Source organism: Siphateles boraxobius, unplaced genomic scaffold (assembly GCF_051911475.1).
Source record: "Siphateles boraxobius isolate OS27281-9 unplaced genomic scaffold, OSU_SipBor_1 6, whole genome shotgun sequence".
Classification (NCBI taxonomy): domain Eukaryota; kingdom Metazoa; phylum Chordata; class Actinopteri; order Cypriniformes; family Leuciscidae; genus Siphateles; species Siphateles boraxobius.
In genome coordinates, this window is record NW_027509186.1 from 6,414,746 (window position 1) to 6,421,075 (window position 6,330).

The window sequence follows — 6,330 nt, forward strand, 5'->3', positions numbered from 1 at the left end:
TTTTTCCCTTTTCACACCATTCTTTGTAAACCCTAGAAATGGTTGTGCGTGAAAATCCCAGTAACTGAGCAGATTGTGAAATACTCAGACCGGCCCGTCTGGCACCAACAACCATGCAACGCTCAAAATTACTTAAATCACCTTTCTTTCCCATTCTGACATTCAGTTTGGAGTTCAGGAGATTGTCTTGACCAGGACCACACCCCTAAATGCATTGAAGCAACTGCCATGTGATTGGTTGATTAGATAATTGCATTAATGAGAAATTGAACAGGTGTTCCTAATAATCCTTTAGGTGAGTGTACATTTACATTTATTCATTTAGCTGACGCTTTTATCCAAAGCGACTTACAATTGCTATATTTCAGAGGTCGCACGCCTCTAGAGCAACTAGGGGTTAAGTGTCTTGCTCAGGGACACATTGGTGTCTCACAGTGGATTCGAACCCGGGTCTCTCACACCAGAGGCATGTGTCTTATCCACTGCGTCATCACGGTGGTGTATATTTTTAATGGAAACAGACCTTATTTTTAAATAATTGTCTGACGGACAAAACAATTAAAAAAATGAAATGTGCATATCTTACCGTTTCCTTTAAATTCTATCCTTCAAATACAATAGTATTTTTCATAATGGGAAGACCCCGTAAATGGTTATCATTAGGCTGCTGTCTGTCTGTCCACAACACCAACTGTGTGCAGTAGAGGTTTTAGAGCCTACTTTCATCGGACTTATTCAAACCCGCCAAGAGACCATTCAATCACTGATCGAGTCCTTCAGTGTCTGTCATTATAGGCCTACTGTCTATGTTACTAAGCCATCTGCTTAGACGGAGTAAGTGCACATGATCATTTTTCGTGTTAAAATATTTTCTCAGAATATGAACATTCTGCTATTAGAACACAAACGGAAATTATCATGCGCCAAGCATTCCTCGCTGTAGTTAAAACATTAAAACAGCATTCCACAGGAAAAGTGTTCAAAAGCAGCTCATCCACTACAAATATTTCAGTTTAAAATTAATATAAAATTTGTGTAATTTAATGGATAATGATTTTATAAAATTTCAGTGCTTAACTCCATTAATGAGAGTGGCATTGTAACACAGTTCAGATTTTATGGGAAGAAGGGGGCGGGAACCGGCGAACATTCAACAATTTTAATAATAAATAATTAAACAAATACAAAAATGAAAGTAAAGACGGCACTCCTTCACGGTCGACTGCCGCCACACACAATAAAACAAAACATTAAATAAAATCCAGGCCTGGCCTCTCTCGATCTTCACGATTGTCGCTCCTCCTTTTATGCTTCTGCTCCTCTGTGAGAGAAACGAGACCGGTGCGTTGCACAGGTGTCGCTCATTAGTAATCAGCCACCGGCCTTGTGCTATTCTCTCACGGCCCTCAGCCCCGTCCTGCTCACCACAGGCATATTTGATCTAAATGTGTATATCAGATGTAAACGGAGTTTAAATCATTGTTTACTTCATTAATTCACTCACTCCAGTAAAAAAGTATGTAAGAGTGTCCGTACGTTGTACACATATTTATGCCTATGTGGCGATTGGATTCAGAAACAGGGACACTAAATAAATAGACCAACTACGCCACCCTGGGGGCTCACTACCAGGGAATCGCCCTAGATATTTAGGAGCGCACAAGGCTCACAGGTTCGTTTCAGTTGGAGTCAGGCATGAGACATGGGTGAAGTATACAAACAGTAAAATCATTTTTATTAGATAAAATGATTCAAGCAATCACAAAAACAAACAAAAAAAACATCACAAGGATATTCAACGTTAAGCAGCCCGGACGACGGAAATTGGGGTCGACAGCCGAAAGCACTCAACCCATAGGGGCCTCTCTATTCTCCTGAGAAAAGAAACAAAGAAGACCACACACACACACACGTGCACTCACACCGCACTCAGTCAGACACCTCCGTGTGGCACAGCAAGCACTCCAAAGATACCACCACCAAGATGAGGAGGGCTGCCGCCCCTTCATTTCCTTGCCGCCCAAGCCTAGAACTGAAACCTAGAAAGAGCACACACAAACACATAAAACTCAGGTACAACAATAGACAATTTACACAATTATATACAGAAAAAAACAAAAGAAAAAAAAAAAATTTTGTTGGGCCCAAATTCACAGTGTTCATCTAAGAATAGTATGATGACAAACATTCTCATCACAGATAATATACATGCACCACTTATATTCAGGGTACTCTTAGAGAATCAGTTGGATAAACACATCCGGCATAAAGCCAGAAACATACAGACCAGGTGCTTGTGTACATCGTACAGAGGCCACAAAGAGCGCACTTGAGTCCAAAAAAAAGTAAGAAAGAAATTAGCATTCACATGACACAGACATGAACAAAACCACCAAAGAGGAAAGCTTAAATCAACAGCTACAATAAACAGTGGTGACAGAGCAATGAGCATCAAAAGGTCCCACTAAGCACAGCGTTACATTCTAGGTAACCAATGTCGAACTCAGGACAATGAAAGCATCCCCACCAATTACAGTTAGTGGTATCGAGATTGGGTGACATCGTGGGGGCGTTAAGGCTAATTTGCATAGCACAACAGCGCTGTAGCGTCACAGTATCTATAAACGCGAATCAAAAATAGCAGTCACGGAATAAATTTGTGGTCAAACAGCAGCTTATGTTGGATCTGGATCTCAGGTTCCAGCGTCTCGTAATTGACCACAGCAACAAACAACCCACCATAACGTTAAACAGGCATATGGAAGACACCTGAATCAAAACAAGAAAAAAGAAGAAGAAACTCACCAGGCGAACTCGAGGTCGGAATGAGACATTAGATATAAAAGGTTGCAAACATACGTGAAACAGCACCGTCTTAACACACTGCAGAACTCATCCACTTTACCGGAAGTTTTGCACAACAAGGAGTGCAGCCGAGTGTATACCGGTTAATTCCCACGTCCACTACAACAAAGAAATCTATATCACCCAGTCCCACCAGAATCATTGGCAAAAGAGTAGCTAGCCTGCAGCTCTTACCTCTCTAGCTCTTGCACACTGCGCCGGAACGACAACCATGACATGACGTCACGTGTGATGCCCTCACAGCTGACATGCACCAACCAAATTTAAAGTCCTCATAACTAGCATTAAATCAACCTCCAGCTGTGCGTTAATAGGTAGCGCAGATGCATACTGCTACACCTTTGCATACGCGCATTTCAACGTCTTTTTGTGCGTACGCAACGTTTATGCATCAGGCCCCTGATGCTGGACAGGAGTAGTATAGTCCCATTCTCAGTTTTGATTTTGATTAACTCCTTCAATTGTGCTCTGGTTTCAGTTATAATCATATTTACCAAAAGCCTTTGTATCTCTCATATCTTCTCCACACGTCTTCCCATCTCCCACCCCAGGTGTAATTTGTATTTTGAGAGTTGGTCAGTCTCCAACTCTCAACGCTGTGTAACTTATATTTAGGCCACTTGAATATACAGATGCACATTCAAAATCTTGCTAAAACCCCGTCACTCATGATGAGCCATCACATCTCACCAACATAAAAGATGGTAAATTGATTGAAAGCTCAATTGAACCAATACGGGTTGCGTTAGGGGAAATGTGTTGATGTCTGCACTGCACTACACTACACATTCTTTTTCTGTGATTTATTTACACGTGTTCGTATGTATTAAAATAACATGACTAAGCATAAAAGCGAAAGGAAAAAAATAAACTGCTTGGGCTGCTTTTTATTTTCAAAAGCATCCCAATCTGGCAACACTGGAAATGACTTGCCTTAAAGGGACTTTGATGTGTAACCACATGCTACTATTCATTTTCAGACAACAGACCATTATGTGACAAGCGGAGCAGCCAGGAGTAAATGTGTGCCTCTATTACAGGTCATCAGCTTTTTTTTGTCTTCAGGAGCAATTTGTTTGTAGCGTGTGATAACATAGATTAATTATTGACAAAACAAACAGCAAATGCTTTAGAAAGTGTCCTTCTTTTATGACACCTGAGGACACCCACGATCTTTGAGTTGTTGGCTTGGGAGCAGTTCAGCTCCCAAGGGGGCTGGATGCATTCAATGTGAAAAGTTCACAGTGAGGAAGCTCCGCTCACACTTGGGCCTCTTCTTGAGGGATGAGGGACAAGCGTCTGCATCAGGCGGCTCAGGTCCCGCTCCTGCCGAAGCAGCGCAGATACTCAGATTGTGGGGACAGAATTTCTAGCTGGCCAAGAATTTCATAAAGGGGTTTTACTTTCTCAATCCTTGATTGCCGGCTCAAGCAATCTGCTGGAACAGGAAGCACATTCGTTGGCTTCCTCCGATCTACATTAGCAGAGAGCATGATGCTAGCGCCATCTATCTCTAAGAAGCTGGATGTAGTAGGTGAGGATGAAGAGAATTGTTTAGCACTCTCTTTCTGTTAGCCCCAATAATGGGGAACTATTGAATCCAATGACCCGTGCCATGGCCAGGTTGGAAGAAACGCACGCATCTTTCCTTTCTACATTCAGTAACACTTTATAATAATGTAGCTAGGCCACATAAGGAAAGTATATTTTATATTGCTGTGAAGTATTTGTATAATTCTTACCAGACAGCTGTTCTTTTATAATTATTCTTCCTCGTTTGATTGCCCGGCCATGTGGTTGTGTTCCTGTTCTCTCACGCGAGAGTTTGTTCGCGGAGCTTCAGGGAATCCCCGTGACGTCAGTCTGATCAGCTGGAGTTATGACTTTCACTTCCGTTTAAAAGAGCCGGAAAGTCGGCGTTCGAGAGCAACGCTACTATTGCTCGTTTGGGACTAGCGATCGATCGCACCACACCTTTTGTTTTTGCTCGTCATTGACTGTGATTGTTGGACTCTCTTTGCGGAAATACACCAGTGGATTATTTCACCTTGGAGATCGCTTCACAGGACAGCGCTGTTCCTCTTCCTGTGCACGGACTTTGAAAGGCTTACCGGTGAGGCCGATTCAACGCACACACTTACACTGAACTGGAACATACACACACACTCACCGGACTTATTGCCTATTCTGTATATATTTATTTTTGGTGCTTCTATTGAATACACTTTAAGGTATTATTCCATCTTGTTTGTTGTGTTTATGTTGTGAACAAATAGAACATTTCTATTCAAAGAAAATCATATAGAGGGTATAAACCGTAGTTTTTTTTGTGTATCCTGCCTTAATTAAGCTGAGTGTTACAATAAGTATACATTAATTAAGTACTTATAAATCATTAACACACGATTAGTTTATTCATAGTTTATATATTGTAGTATCTACATCGCAAATATATTGATAAGCTATATACAAATAGTGAGTTCTTCTTTCATTGTCACTGTAATTAACAAATCTGTTTTTGCTTAATTAGCTCATAACATAGATAATGTTTTTTATACTTTGTTAACAACTTAACCATATAAATGACTAATATAAATGTACAGTATTTTAAACCAGAAGTAAAATAATTGTTAATTGGTTATTATATAGTAAATTGTTCTAACTTTAGATTAGGTCACGGAAAATCAGAAAATGTCATTAATAAGTACTTTAAAACAACTTGTATTTATACAACATTTATTGATAATACAATTTGACCAACTTAAATTACTGTCTGCACTTAGTTCTGGATTTGCAGTAACTTCTTTTTTCTCCCTCCTTTCTTTTAGAATCTGGACTTCAGTTGAGAAAGTCGCCCATTCCTTTTCACATGGTGGATCAGATAATGGTAAATATCCTCTTTCAACTTTTAGTTCCTGTAGTTCAGTAAATTCATTTCTGGAAGTCCGCAATTTCACAGCTTGATTTCACAGTCTGAGTTAGTTTTTTTTTTTTTCCAGAGGTAACTCGTATTGATGCAGTTGACGCACGCTATGGGAACACTTCCAGTGACTGAGCATGTGTGAAATCGCGCCAATTCTTTTGGAAGAACAGGTCTTTCTCCAACCTGTTCCACCACAATATGGAACAGGTTGGAGGTTCTCACTTATCTGCAAGTTTTAGTTTTTCCCTGATTCAGACATCTCCAGTTTTAAGAGTTGATTCTTTCACTTGTTTATCAAACCTTTCCTTATTTCTCATTGCAGACTTTAAAGTATTTTGAGTTGCAATTCTGTAACTCAGACCACTTCAATTTAGAATATCTGAAGAATGCTCACCGTTTGAACCCAAGTCAAGCCAGATGGGCCTTATCACCCGATTCAATTGTCTTTAATTGAAAGGTATTGTCCTGGACACCAGAAAAGCAAAGTTGACACTCTCTAGATCTCTAGATCATTCTCTAGATCAACATCCACCATCACCTGA

At 40.3% G+C, this 6,330-nt stretch overlaps 1 long non-coding RNA gene across 1 annotated transcript; it reads right to left on the reverse strand.

Moving 5' to 3' along the window:
* Positions 1-1,707: 1,707 nt before the first annotated feature.
* LOC143715532 (uncharacterized) lies at positions 1,708-3,055 on the reverse strand. Its single transcript, XR_013195800.1, has 2 exons — positions 2,860-3,055; positions 1,708-2,769 (listed from the first exon to the last, which is right to left on the reverse strand). It is a non-coding gene; the product is annotated as an uncharacterized LOC143715532 (long non-coding RNA).
* Between the last annotated feature and the right edge of the window lie 3,275 nt (positions 3,056-6,330).